The sequence below is a fragment of the Calypte anna genome, chromosome 1 (genome assembly GCF_003957555.1).
Source record: "Calypte anna isolate BGI_N300 chromosome 1, bCalAnn1_v1.p, whole genome shotgun sequence".
Lineage (NCBI taxonomy): Eukaryota > Metazoa > Chordata > Aves > Apodiformes > Trochilidae > Calypte > Calypte anna.
The window spans coordinates 131,063,559-131,079,505 of NC_044244.1; positions in this window are offsets into that span (position 1 = coordinate 131,063,559).

Consider the following 15,947-nt stretch of genomic DNA (forward strand, 5'->3'; position numbering starts at 1 on the left):
AAATTGACAACTTAGGAATTGAAAACCATCTTTTTCCTTACTCTAGGATAGAGAAAAGCTATTTAGTTTAAGGTCTTTTCAAGAAATAAATGTGTTGCACTTGCTCGAGTTGAGCTTATGGCAGTAGTATTATACCAGATATTCTGTACTGACAGATTCTGTGCTGACACACAGTTAAAGAAACTGCAAAGTTTTTGACAGCATATTGTGGAATATAAATGCAGCATGATGGAGTGAAATGGCCATGGATTACCTAAGATACTCAAGTACATACACTCAGCTAAAAGCTGTCAGTTTAATTCAGCAGTACATTAGCAATAATAAAAGGAATTACCAGCTTTGAATTAACATCTTGGTAAATATGTCACTCTGTTCTGAAGGAAGCAAGCAACATACTGGGCTGCATATAAAAAGAAACACTGTTCACAAGATGTATGAAGTTAACCAACTCCTTTCACATCAGAAAGCAGATTGCCACAGGTTCCTTGTATTCAGGTCAGGCACTGCAGGAATGTATCATTTAGAGGAGAAAACAATGAGTAAAGGTATGAATAGAGGACACAGCCTGAAAGAAAGACTGAAGGAACTGGAAGTATTTAAGAAATGAACTTGGGAACAAACTCAGTAATAGTCTTTTAGTGTGTAAAAACTCTCCTGCAAAAAGAGGGCAATCTCTTCCTTCTGCCCATGTTTGTGGCAGTCGTGAAATTATGGTATAAAATAATAGATAGGATGATTTAAGCTAGATTTAAGCTTTCTATCAGTTTGGACTGCAGAACACCAACTCAGAGTGTCTGGCAAGGCCACTGTTCTTCACAGTGACGTGTGATAAACATCTGCCAGAAGAAACAGATACCAAGGACCCACCCAGGGGCAGGTGGATGGACCAGGCAGATTCCAAAGATCCTTTCCAACTCTATGATCCCCTGGCATCTCATAGCATGTAATGTATTCCCCCAGTATTACCTAACTCAGCAAACCTGTGTTTTGTTATCTGTCATGCTATTGCCCAAATGCATTTCTGAACCGACAGTGCCACAGCCTCCTGTGTCTGACCATGCTGGTTAGCCAGCTCTCTGCTGGGGGTCTGTGGATGCTGAGGCAACCAAAATTGATGTCTCAAAGTCACTCTGTTGTACTGCAATATTACATTTAGGGAAATATTCCTCAAAGGACCTAGTCAAGATCAATAGTGAGCACAGAAGTGTTGTGCCCATGGTACAGAGTGGAAGCATTCATATTAGTGTTCAAAAGGTGAAAGACAGGCACTGAACTCTAAAGACTTGACTACTTTTGATACGGAAACAAGACTCTGAAATGTTTAATTAATTAGTGATTAACAGAAAAAAATTATGGTATCTAAACTGACTGAGTTGGGAATTATATTGAATTGCTTGTTACTTGAAAGCAAGCATTTCAGGGCTTGGGAGTAAAAGGTTTTCTGTCATGCTTATATTCACTAGCATTATCATTTGTTCTGCTCACTGTTACTACTACAGCTATTTTTGGCTGATACTGAGAGGATAATTTAACGACAGGGTGTCTACAGAACTATTTCTCTAGTTTCTCTGCTTTTGCCTGCTTTTACACTGTGGGATGTGCATAAAAACAAAGCAGCACTCTAATACAAATTAGGAGAATGTGCTACAGAGCACAATGCTGTAAGGAAAAAAAATCACTTTACTATTAAAATAGACTTCCACACATGGTCTTACTTCTGGACAAGAAGGAGCCAGCTGATATGAATATTTGCAGTTTACTCACAAATCCAATAGGAAGTTCCTTGAGGTACTCCTGCCGAGAAGTGACTAACAGGAATAGCAGAGCCTCCTGAGATGAAAAGAAACCAACCCAAACTTTCATATGCAGAACTAATCCAAAATAAATTGTTCTCTAAGGTTTATAAATATTTAACTTTCCCTCTTTAAAATACTGCCTAGCCTTGGTGATGGCAGGGACCTGAGATTCCTCCCAGTCTTACATCTTACCTTTCTTATATTCCATGTTTCTCTTCCTCTGTAACTTTTCTACGTGCAACATTAACCAGATGTAGGTGAAATAAAATGTCCACAAAAAGGGGGTTAATGTTTTCAGGACTTGCAACTTGAGCAAACGCATAAGGAAAGTTACTCCTCAGCTAATATATAGGCTAAAATCTATAAGTCTTTGAATCAATACTCAAAAGTTTGAATATTATATGATTACCAGGGATTGAGCTAGGTGAACCCGTGAGATTGTTTAATACTGTGCTTCCTTCTATGGTTGATAATTCAAAAAAACTAAACAGAACTTACAGATGAGATTTCCCCATCAGGAGCCCAAATGTATTTCTTCATAGGACAATAAATGCTATTTTTCAACAGTCAGTTCCATGAAAAGAAATACATTTTATGGTCTATGACACCAATAAAAACTAACTCAGCTTGAAAGATGAATTTCAGTTTTCAAATAATCCCAGTGAAATGACTGTGAAAGACCTACAGATCAAGAATTATTCATAGAAATTATTCAGACAATAGTTTCAAATAACCAACAAATGTGAGAAAACTGTAAGCTATTAACACACAATTTACACGCCAAAAGAGAGACAGTGTATGAAAGAAACAAATTGTTTAAGACAAAGAGCTATAGTACCCACTTTTTCTCCAAATATTACTTTACCAGCAGTGCCTTTTCCACAGACCAGGTCACTGAATTGACACTTCCAGTAGCAAACTACCTACAAGGGACATTCATCCACAGTGGCCTTATATGTTAAGCATCAAAATTCAGCACCTAAATTCATAAAATCACTGAATGAATTGAGCTGGGAAAGGCATTAAAGATCACACAATTCCAACCCCCCTGACATGGGCAGGGGCACCTCTCTCTAGACCAGGTTGCTCCAAGCCCCATCCAGCCTGGCCTGGAACACTTCCAGGGAGGGGACAGACACAACTCCTCTAGGCAACCTGTGCCAGTGTCTCACCACACTCATAGTGAAGAGTTTCTTCCTAATGTCTAATCTAAATCTACCCTCTTCCAGTTTAAAATTGTTGCCCCTTGTGCCATCACTACATGCCCAAATTGGGATGTGACTTCTTATAGCACCTCTTTCTAGATAGCAAAGAGGGAGAGAAAAGATGCTCCCAAGGACCATTCACAGCATCTAGTTCGGGCTCATATTCTGTTCTGACCTCTGGAGGGGGCTACAAGGAGAAACAGAAGTCTAAGCTCCTAATTTAGACACATTACAGCAGTAAAGGAAGATGCTGTGAACAGCAAAAGCTGGCTAATGACCAGGAGGGACAACGCCCTTATAGGAGGAGCAGAGAGAACCAGTCTGCAAGGACCAGCAATATGTCACCTGAATTTCAGGCAAGTGATCTCAACAGAAAGACTCTCAGTCCTTCTCCTGGTAGGATCACTTTCCAGAACTGGTGATTTTGGTTTAACCAAGTAGCAGCACACTGAGATACATTGAAACAGTAGCAAAATCTGTTGTTTACTCATAGGTAGAAATGTAATGTAGAAATGTAACAACACCAACCTCCAAAATGCTGGATGTTTGTGTGATTGAAATTAAGGTTTTTTTCTTCTTAGGACATAACATATCTTATGACCTTCCATTTTCCATCAGGTGCTTCCTCTACACTCCAAAAAAATGTGTTGAAAGAAAGATCTAGTGAACTATACACCTGTAGTTCTGTGTTCCTCACCACTCAGACTTTCGCTGCTGCTCTCATCATGACTGGAAACATGGTCTCGGCAACTGTGTAGAGTTTACTGATGATACTCCTTCAGTTTAATACTGTTGGCAGAATTATTTTTTGCCTTTGGCAACTTATGGTAAAATAAAGATTATGTCATTCAAGAAACAGCAGCATCTTTGCCAAATTTCATTAAAGACATCTCACTAATATCTGCAGAATCACTTGAAGCTGTTGTTCCTCTCTTCATGCCTTAAAATGGAATTGGAGAATGTTCTGGACATGTAAATAAATCTCCATATCCACTCATTCACTATTAGGCAGTGAGATACTTTCTCTTCTGTTTCAGTGTCAGGACAAATCCAGCATAACAAGTCTCCAACAACTCCATCTCTCTGTCCCACACAGCCCAAGATGGTAGAAATCCCTTAAGTCTGGCTGGCTTCTTGAATTTATGTTTGCTAGCAAAGAAATTTCACAGAACAGATTGCCCACTTCCAGAGCTACCAGATTTGATTCTGCACCTCAGCTTCGAACCTCAACTTTAAAACAGCCCTTAAACCTGATATGGAAATTTATTCCAATTTCTCCTTCATGTGCAGGCTGTTTTTTATTTTCCTCAACCCAGTTTCCTCTTCTTTGCTAGTGGGATCTGCAAACGCTTAAAGAGGCACCTAAAATTTGCTCACCAGGTTCAACTTAGCTAGAAACAGATTAGGCACAAAGAAAAAAAATCAACCCTTTGTTTTCCAGAAATATTTTCTTCCTAAAGCTGTCCAGGAAGGTGGGACACCAGCTCTCACCCCTGCCATACAAAGCTGGGATTATGGCAAAGGAGATATTCGCAGCCTCCAGCAGAGAAACACTTTAAGGCATATAAGGCACCCTCTGAGCACCAGCTGGGGTTTGCAGCAAAGGCAGCTGTTCCAGTATGTGGGAAAGAGGCTTGCAGATTAAAACAGACAAGTGATCTTCAGGGATGTGGGTGAGTTCCCAGTGTAGACACCCCTTCTTCATTGACAGCTGCACCTCAGGAGGGAGAGCAGAGGCTGCACTTGCTCCAAAGGCCAGGCAGCACACAAGGAAAACAGAGCAGTGTCTCAAAGTTGCCAGCAAGTGCTGCTGCTGTCTTCAGACCCTTGCCAGATCATCATTAGGGAGCACCACATGTGCGTGGCAGACATCTCGCCAGACACAGCTGTTGGCAGCTCCTTTCAAGGCCAGTGTCACTCCTCCAGTGCTTAGTTGGAAAGGATAAAGTGGGAGGAAACTCCATTTAAACTCAAAATACACATGCATACATCTTTCAGAGGGCAGGAAACTTGAGAGCTTTCAAGGGGCCTTGTGTCTCCTCTCCTTCTGTCCACTGGAGTAATACCTTGCTGCTCTGGGTTTATATGGCTCTTAAAGGCCAGAAGGTAAACATGGCTTGGAAACTCCTTTGTAAATCCAGGGGTCACTACTTGATGACTCTAGTTTGTGCTCCTACATTTTGCTTTTTTACCTTTCACAGAGGTGAAGGCTAGGATTAGGAACACTGGCTTCCCAGAGAGGTGGGCAGCCGAGCTGGGGAGCATAAAGAAACCTGAGCACAGGCTAAAGTCCCAGGCCCCAAAAGTCTTTTCCAACCATAATCCAAGATGGAGCCCAGCTGTAGTTCAGATTCAAACTTGAAGCCTGGACTTGAGGAAAGAGCTAATCCTGGCCTGGGTGGCCACATTCTTGTCACATCTTTGCACATTCTCCCAGGGCTTTCAGCTGGCACAGACCACTTGGATGGGCCAACCACGGGGGGTTTTTCCTTCTCAGCATACCTTGGGCTGAAACCAGAATACCTGTTTGCACAATTTTAAGGATTTAAAGAGGAAAATACCTCATGGTCCAGTTCAGCTGCACAGACGTACACAATATGCCTGATCCCACATGAGCGGCCTTTGCATCTGAGAATTTCCCAAGGACCAGAGAAAGAAAACTGCTGCTTTCCCCTGGCAAGAACACCTCAGATGCATGGAGCTTTTTACTTACCTCCTCAACACTGCTGTTTTCTGTCTCAGGAAAGCAGGATGTAGCCCTGCTTCGTGTGGACTTGTTTACAAGTGCAAAATGCCAAGATCAGCACCATGCTCCTCTCACAAAGGCGGAGACTTTGCTGCAGTCTATGAGACACAGCTTCCCACAGTTGAAAGAGTTTGGCAGAACTTGGCCTAATATTACATTGTCATCAACACAGAGAAATCTATTTGGTTTGATACCAAACTTTCCACCTACTGTATTAACATCACTTTTATGCTCCTTTATATTTTATGTGGCACAGAGAAGCTGCAAAGTTCCCGTTGTGCTCAATGCTATGCAAACACACAGCAAACTTGTATTGCCCACCTTAAGGCCCAAGTCAGCAATCAAAAATTGAGCAATAGCTTCCTATCCCAAAAATTCTTCCCAACCTACTGCCACATGTTATTGCACTGTCCAAAACCACCCCAAAAAACAAAATAAGAACAGTGCCAGCTATTATCATTGCCCCCTTCTCTTGTAAAAACTAAGTGGTTATTTATGGGGAAGAATCACATCTGGGCATATTGCGTGGTGGCAGTGCTCAGTCCCCTTTCTCCAAAGGCAACCTGTGCTGGTGATGGTCCTCTCTCCAGCACCGGGTGAGTTATTGCTCCATTACCAGCCTGAACCTGGAACTCTGCTCAGACTGCAGCAATAACAAGACAGATCGGTCTTTATGAAGTCTACACTATTAACGCTATTTGTTTTGCCATGAGTTGACAACTTTAGTAAATTGCTCATAATTGGCTATCAAGGAAAACACACAGCTCTGTGCACTATTATTATGGTATTGATTTTCAATAATAGCTTTTTTTGAGGGTGGGGGGAGTGTATGTGTCGCTTTTGTGTTGTAAGAGAGTAGAGCCTTGGAAGAAAGTGGCTACGTGGGTCTGCTCTGTGTCTGTAACGTCACTGTGGCAAAAAACAAAACAAAACAAAACAAAAAAAAACCAAAACCACATATAAAATGCACACCAGAAGTAGCTGAGGCAAAGATTTATTTTTTTTTCTCTGGCATTATTTTTTAGAATTAAAAGAAAAGAATGGAATTAACCATGTAGCTAAATGCGATGGTAGCCCTGTAGGATATTCGTGTTAGTCAAAGGCTGAAATACATTAACATTAAAAAACTCCATAGGGTTATTTTAAATATTCATTAGGAAATTTACAAGCTTTGGTGTAACAGCAGAGGACTCCAGTGTTTTTATAATTGGAAGCCAGGCCAGTGGAAAGTTTCTCAGCCATGGGAAAACAATGTGGCCCAGTTTCTCTTCCTATGTTAGAGATTCTTGATTATGCTCTCTAAATATCAATCCCCTGAACACATCCACAGACACACGTACCTGATACTACAGTATTGTTATGTGCTATCATTCATTATTAGCTCTTCTGCTTGATGTTCCTTTTTTCCCTCCTTCCTTTTTTTTCTTAAATACGCAATCATGCCCATGGCCCAAAAATGCAGCACTTTCTTCTTCTTCTTGTTTTAGATGAAAGGAACAATGTTTCTGGGAAGAATGTAAGAAGTGTCTAGTGTCTCTCAACAGGTAAATGATTCAGAAAATTTGCTGACAAATACAACCACTTAACATAAACCCAGGGAAACTGTCAGCAGTCCTATTTAGAGATGACTCACTCAAAATTCAATTAACACAAGATTACAAGCTGATCCAGTAAAAGAAAGGATATCTCTGGCACATTTTATTCTTTTTCTCATTTTTATGTTATAAAATAGCCCCAAAATTACCATTTCTTCATATTTCTGGCCTACTGTTTCTCTGGGTGCAGGAGAACTGCCTGAATTTTCACTTCCTCAATTTCTTGTTCCATAGATGTCAAACGATCACCATGAAAGACTGGGAAAGGAGAGTTCTGAAGATTTACCCCTCCCAGGAGATCTTTGCCCAGATTTGCTATAAAACTCAGTGTAATCTTTGATCTTCCAGTGACTTGTACTCTTCTCTGTTACTTGAAACCCAGCATTATTATTAAGCTTAAGTAGATTGCTTTAAACTTCTAAAATATTTACTCTCCTGCCTCCCAATGGGATGTTAACAATAAAAAATTGCAAGGGCTTCTACATTTGTTTTTACTTTACATAAACGAATTAAGCAGTCTCTACTAGACTCGTTTAGACCCGCAATAATGTAAACTGAAGCAACATAAAAGAGCCTCCACATCCATGTTTACAGAACAGAAATCCTACAGTTTTTGGAGGGAGAAGTTTTAGAGAAGGTGCCTAACTCATCTTTACTCCCTCAACTGTCAGCAGACCTGGATAGGCCTCTCCCTTCATAAGGGAAACGTGTGACACTAACAGCTTGGTTGTTTGCTTTTGTATTTTTTCAAGTGAGTTCAAAGGAACTCACTTGATTGTACCCCTTCCCCCTCCCCCACTCTTCATCCTTCATAACCATTGTTTAATGAATTTTTATTAGAAAAGCATGGCTGCACTTATGAAAGAAAAAAATCTGTCTTTGAAACCAGGAGGAAAGTGTGTTTTCCCTGGCATTAGCCTGTTAGTTTTTAATATCAGGTTTGCACTGGAGTTGACTCCTGGTGCATTTTGGAACCATAAGCCAACAAAGTGAAGCTAATGGGAAAGGAAATAATACAGGAGAGGAGAGCCCCTTTTGAAGTGTGGGCAGGAAATCTGCACAACTCTCCCTTCTCCTCCTTCTCCCTCCTTCTCCTCCCTGCCCCCATCCCATGCAGTAACCTCCTCTCCTCAGAGTGACTTTTGCTCATTTTTTTGTTTAGAGGATGGAATCAAGCTCAAACACCAGTTTAATTTCAACTTCTCAATTAGCAAAACACAACCAGCTGTAAAAAGTAAAAAATCAGTCAACCTAAGGCATGAAAGACTCAACTCCACAGCTCTGAACAAGGTAAAAGATGTTGCTTTTCACCAGGCTTTCCACTGCAATAGGCTTCCCATAAAGCCTCTGAGAATCAGCAAGCATACACTGCTTGGTTCAGGGAAGACACTGGAGCAAGACATTGTTGCCTCAGAGACCTACTCACACTCACACTCCATCATGTTAGAAGCACAAAAAAAAAAAACATTACCAGACAGAATCACCTCCATCTCTCAAATGGCACGCAGGTGATGCAAAGCACTGCCATATCACAGTCACAGATTTTGTCCCACAGGTCATTTTCTGCTGGCATCCCTCATGAAGCTCAGTTCATTTTGCATGCCTGTGAGACTTCTGGGGTAATTCTGTCCCTTTTCCTTTTCTCTTAGTTATAGCTTCAGTGTTTCCTGTAGAAACAAATGGTAAGTAGGAATTTCTAATTTAGCATGTGGATGTATACCTATGGTACCTACTCAATTGCCTACTTTGTCACCGACTTTTTGTGACACTTGGATGAACTACTTTATCTCAAATTCTCAAATATTTAACAGAAATTTGGCTAAAAAATACTTTTGTGATTCTGTTTGTAGCACTGCAGCTTAGAAAGCCATAATCACACTTGCCTATCATACAGCAGTACTTAGTGGGAAAATATGGGGGAAAGCAGATATTGCAGAACCAGGGCTCTTCAAAGTATCAAGAGACTTGGAAAAGAGATATAATGGAAAGTAAATTGCAGATTTTAAAAATAGAATCACTGGAATTATTTTTTCCACTATGCTTCAACTCGAAGGCTATGATAATGTAAAGAATCATGGGAAATGGCTAAGAAGGTAAAAGAAAATTCTATAAATATGACATATGCCATTAATCAGGGTTAATATTTTGCCACAATGATCCAAAATGGAGCTGTTTTGATCAGTGTTAGAAATCCAGCATTCTGCTCTAACACAAGCCAGTATTTCCTTGGGCAGTGACTGGCTTGAGAGCAGCCCTGAGGAAAAGGACCTGGGAGTGCTGTTGGATGAGAAATTCAACATGAGCCATCAGTGTACACTTGCAGCCCAGAAAGCCAACAGGATCCTTGGATGCATCATGAGAAGCATGGCCAGCAGGTCAAGGGAAGTGATTCACCCCGTCTACTCTGCACTCATGAGACCCCACCTGGAGTACTGCATCCAGTTCTGGAACCCCCATTACAGGAGGGACATTGACATTTTGGAATGTGTCCAGAGAAGGGCCACGAGGATGATCAGAGGGCTGGAGCACCTCTCCTATGAAGATAGACTGAGAGAGTTGAGGTTATTCAGTCTGGAGAGGTGAAGGCTCTGAGGAGACTTTATTGTAGCCTTCCAGTATCTGAAGGGGGACTACAAGAAAGCTGGGAAGGGACTTTTTAGGATGTCAGGTTGTGATCGGACTAGGGGGATTGGTTTCAAACTACAGGAGGGTAGATTTAGATTAGATGTTAGGAAGAAGTTCTTCATCATGAGGGTGGTGAGACACTGGAACAGGTTGCCCAGAGAGGTGGAAGCCCCATCCTTGGAAGTTTTTAAGGCCAGGCTGGATAGGGCTGTGAGCAACCTGATCCTAGTGGGAGGTGTCCCTGCCCATGGCAGGGGGGTTGTAATTAGATTATATTAAATGTCCTTTCCAACCCTGAAAGTTCTATGGTTCTATGATTCCTTAAGTGTACTCTCTTGGACTGAGTCACTTGTAAGTTTTCTTGGGTGCTGAAGCAAAAGCATGGCTGTGACATCACCTGTTCTGCTACTCCATATGTGATGATCACATGCAGGAAAAACATTATGAGCACAATGTGTTTGTGGGTCACAGGATGCTGGCAGCAACTCTTCTGGAATCCCCAGAGGTACCCAGCCTCCTAGGTGCAATAAGAACAGAGGAAGCTAACGTGATCAGAAGATGAAGGGCAACTTCCTCCAGATGTCATGGTCTTTTTCAAAACCAGATCCTTCATAGCACTGACATTATGGAATTGTTTATTCAACTAGGTAAGTATCTTTCTCTCTAGCAAGAGAGTGAACATGAGCTGAGGAGATAACTCCCTGCTATTTCCTATTTGCTGTTTTTGCTGATGACAAGAGAAGGTCAGAAGAACAGGGCATGTCAGGCTTGCTCAAATATTCCTCTATCTTTTGTGATAGGCTTGACAAATTATTCATACTATGATCCAGTTGCATACTTCTCATTAAGGACTGATCACGCAAGATCAGATAATGAGAGGGATAACAGAAGAGCAGCTAAGGCTCCATTCAGAAAGGGTGCTAGGTATACAAAATGCTACACATTTTAGCCTGTAGTGTGCTTTTACAGTCCTTCATAATATGCATCTTCATACAGTAGCTGTGTAGTGTTTTTCACATTCAGGATGTAGAAATAACACTGAGCAGCTTCTTAAGTAAGATATCTATGTCAAAGTTAACTATCCTGAATCCCTGTTAAAGCTGATAAAAAGAAAATGAGTGCAGTGCTTATAAGACATAATTCATTTCCTCCAAAAGCGAAACCATATGAATCCCATCCTAAAAGTGCTTATTTGTTTCTGGCACCTACAGAGAGAGCATTGAGTAACTAGTTGAGATGTAGCTATTCACAGGAGAGAAGACTGAGTCAGTGACCCCCATCCCTGGGGAATAGATCTAAGCAGGGTTCCAAGGACCAGTGTGGGAAGGAAACAAGGTACTAGGGACACATGGCCTGAAGAAGTCAGGGAGTGTTGGTGGAGCTGTGACAACAGAGTTTGATCCAAGCTGTAAAGGCCCTACATGCACCAGAAAATTTATAAAAATTACACAGTCTAGCTCCTGCTTACTCCCACATGAGCCCTGGGTGTCAAGCTCAGCTTTAACATGCTAAGTGGTCTGACTCCATCTGGCTGTAGGGTGGCATGGCTACTGTTCAGGATCTTGGTGGCCGTCCCTGGTGGTGTTGATTAATCCTTCTGGCTGCAGAAACTGCAATCAGTGGGGTGTGTGGAGGTCTGGGGGAAAGGGGTATTATTTGAACGTCACTGTGCCACCACTGACTTGCTGAAGTCACTGCTTCACAGCCTTTATATCTGAAATCCAGGAGACAGAAAAATCTAAACATGTGTCTGGCAGTTTTGTCTGCCATGATGAGCAACCACACCTGCCAGACCCTGAGAGATGACAGTGAGAAGAGGATTGCCAGATTCTTGCACAAGACATGAAGACATCAAAATCATCACTAGCAAATAACTGAGCTTCCTTGAGGTGGTGTTTGACCCTCTCAACAACTACACTCAGACTCTCCTCCTTCAACCAGGTGACAGAAGTTATGTAGCAAATTACGCAGTCTTAACACACTGATTTAAACACAGACTCCTGAACTAGAAAAATCTCACTCCCTAATGATTTCAGCAGGGTTTGGGTTTCATCAAAAAATAGAATAATCACAGAATCATAGAATGGTTTGGAAGAATGATTTTGAGTTGGAAGGGACCTTAAAGATCATGTGGTTCCAATCCCCTTCCCATGGGCCAGGATACCTCCCACTGGACTAAGTTGCACACAGCCCCATTCAACATGGCCTTCAACACCTCCAGGGAGTAGGCACAACTTCCTTGGGTCTCCTGCCAAGTACCACCACCAGTGTATTAGCTGGATCAGAACCAACAAATGCGACTTCAGGTTGGAAGCAGTTACTGGGTAGCTGCTGAGTGCTTCCACAAGAGATGAAGACCTTTGGCTCCCAAACACCAGATGAGAGCTGGACCTGAAAGTTCTTGAAAGTTCCTCAGATGATAATCTTCCTAGTGGCTGATGTAAAGTTAAATATAGGACTACCTCAGAAGGCTGGTTGTCCACCTTTCCAAGACGGACGAGGAAAAAAGTGGATCAAGGAAATTAAATCCAATCAGAGTGGGTCTGAAGGTTACCTTAACTGAAATGGGACCGTAATCATAGAACACTAGTTAAAAAAAATAGTTTATAAAATGTTGTGAGTTAAACTCCATATGCAAGAGCAAGGAGAAATGTTCCATGTATTTGGCTCCAAAAGGCTGGAGGAACCCTCACCTGATGTTATTTTAAAATTCTCTGCAAATACACTAAATAAGAGGGGGGTTCCTGTGCAAAATGAAAACTTACACAATCCCTTTTTAAAAAGCCAAACCTTAAACTTGAGAAAGCTTATGAAAAATTAGATGATGTGAAAAACACTTTAAATCAAAGCAGCAGGTAAAGCTGGAAATAAAGTTATCTTCAGTTAAAATCTCTATGTACCACATTGACGGTAATGCTTCATTTCCTGTAGACTGTAAGTAAATCAAAGCCTACTTTGGGTTTCCATATCTGTCTAAGATCTCATCTCCAAGAATGTATTATTTTGGCATTTCCCACATTGGAATTACCTCTGGTCCAAATTTGGGTAATAGAGTATGATAACATATTAACAAGTAATAGGCATGAAATCTTTATCCATTTTAAAATGTATTACTGAAAAAGAAAACAAACACATTAAAAAAGGCAGCATTTCAAAAGTAATCAGTAATAGAATCAAGAAAACAAAAGGCTTAGGTCACCAGAGAAAAATGAAAGGAAAGAAAAGTATAGCTAATTGGTGGCCCTTTTTGCAGAGAAAGAATGTAAGAAAAACTGCATACCTATTCAGGAAAAGTAAAACAGATGTGTGAAGTGTCTGACTGAGATATTGTTTTAACTTCATAATCTAAAATAGCTGACTTGATTTCATTTTAACAAGGGATTAGTTTAGCAGACAGTTTGGATTAGCAGCAACATATATAAATAAACTTGCTACTCCTAAAACTTAAATACTGATCTTACAAGATGCAGGAAAACAAGAATCAGAAAAATGCTAGTCTTGAACTTTTAAATTATAGAGCCAGAACACATGCCCATTCCACAGAGACAAGGAATTAGCAAGAGCCCTCACACTGAACAATGTAATGCAAGAAATATTTGTGATTATGATTTCACTGAGAAGCAACTCAAGCCCTGCTCTATGCCGTAATTGAAGAGGACTGAAAAATATTTTACATCTATGCTATTTTAAGAAAAAGAAGGCTAATGTTATTCATATGAGAAAACCTGACACAAGTCAGAAACCACGGGCCAGGTATTTTATAAAAAAAAAAAAAAGGTGAGTGTTGCTTTGGCTATAGGAAAAGGGGAATGGAGGGAAAACTGGAACTAAAGAAAGCCCATTTCTAACATGCTTTGCATGCAGAAATCAGGATTAAAAGATCTGAGGAAGCGAGGTGTCTGAGCTGGTAACCAGAAAGAAGATGAGTTTGGGAGAGAAACACTTTTCCTCCCCTGTAGGCAGACAAGCTGTCTTTCAGTGAGTAGTTTTAGAGTCTGCACTAACTTTTAAGTTAGAAACATTCACAGACATTTGAATGTTTGGGGTTTTATACAGAACCTTGTATAGACTCTTCCAGCACTGCAAAGCCAGATGTGATTCTAATGCCATAGGGTTTTTTGTAGCAGTCATTTTGCTACCATCTGTTAGAGGTCAACACTGGTACGGGTCCTCTGATTTTTTTAGGCCCCTTAACTCAGTAAAGGCTTAAGACTGCTACTGAATTCAGTGCACTTTGGCTCTCCCCATCAGGGTGGACACCTGCACTTGGATATACAGATCACAGAGACTCTTTACCTACATGTGATGGGCAGGGTGCTCCCAGGACTAACAGCTTCCCCAGTTGTTACAGAAGTTGCCGGTTCAGTCCCTATATTTCTCCATGTGCTCTCTATAAGGATAGCCATGCTGGAATGGACTTCCTTGGAAATGAGCACAGCAAGGAGGAAGGGGATGTCCTGTTCTCCACATCCATGACAACTTAGCTGAACCCAGAAGCCTTCAAGAGAAGTTCAAGCTAGACAATAAAATCTGTTTTAATGCCACAGATGCAGAAATATTGTGATGTCTTCATAAGTGGAAGTCTGTAAAATGTGTTCTTTGAGGAACCGCTTAGGAAGACAGAGCCTGGACTCTATCTGAGGTTCCTTCTGTTTTTCATGGAGTAACATGATCAAGTACTGACAAACACATTGGCTGCTCACTTTCAGGTGTATGGCAGGCAGAGTCTAATGTGTATTAAATCCAGAGGACTTACAAGAGTTCCAATTCAAACCAAGACTCTCTGGTGAGATGCTGCATCTGTCTGGAAACATAGGTACAAAAAAGTTCCTGAGAGAAAGATCTTGCAGGTGCAGGAAAGCAGGCTACTGGTGAAATCAGAGAATGTCAGACTAGAGACACATATCTCCTAGCAAGATAACTTGCAGAGAAAAGCACAAGGTAAAAAGAAGAAAGCACAAGCAAAGAAGGGAGCAAACATGATGATGCAACAGGAGCAATAACAAAGGTCATTTGAGTGGACTATCTCCTGTGAAGAAGGAGAAAACTAGTGACACTAGATCAGGGGAAAAACTCAGAAACACTCTAGTGGTATGCAGGAATACACAAAAGACATTTTTTTGAAAGGTCAGTTGGAAGTAACACATGTGACATAATTTTTTTTCTAGATTTATTAGATTTTTCTAGATTATTAATCATGAAAGTTTTGTCTTTCTCCAATGCAATGCATGGTCTCATGCGGTCCCAGATCTTAGGAAGCTGGTGCAGAGAGAATATAAAATAGGATAACAAGGTATGGCCTCAACATTTTGGAAGAATAGGGGAAATGTGTTGATGGCATCTAAAGAGAGGCTTGGCTTGGCTTTAGAAGAAGGTGCCCATCTCATCTCATCTCATCTCATCTCATCTCATCTCATCTCATCTCATCTCATACTGAATAAAAGGTAGTACCTGAAAACTCATGCCTCGGGAAGAACTTACCTGGCAGACAGAACAGAGTGCAGAGAAAGGTATCAAAAGCAGAGACATTTCATTGCTTATTTCACAAGCTCAGGCCATAGCTGTGCCTTGTAGATATTTACAGGAGGTTGAGAAGTGAAGTAATTTGGAAGTATCCTGCTTAGTACAGAAACCCACAAAGGAATGCTCCATGGCTGGATAGTCTATATCCCTGAAGAAAAGAGAGCAGCTGAGCATCTTGTTTGCAAATTTCTGTTAAGATTTTCACTGTTGTTTGAGGTAGCCATATGTTTTATTTAGATAAAGTAGTTATTCTTTTTTAAATTAAATATCTATGAACCTAGAATAATGATGCAGTCTAGAAGAATGTAGGCATGAGATGGTAACAGAAAGGACATGGGAGATGATACTGAAGACCCCTGAACTATTAATTTATCAGCATTCAATTGCTGGTGGTGAACTGCAGTTCTTAAGCAGCAGCAGCTCAGGCAACGAAATCACCAAGACCCCTTCTTACCTC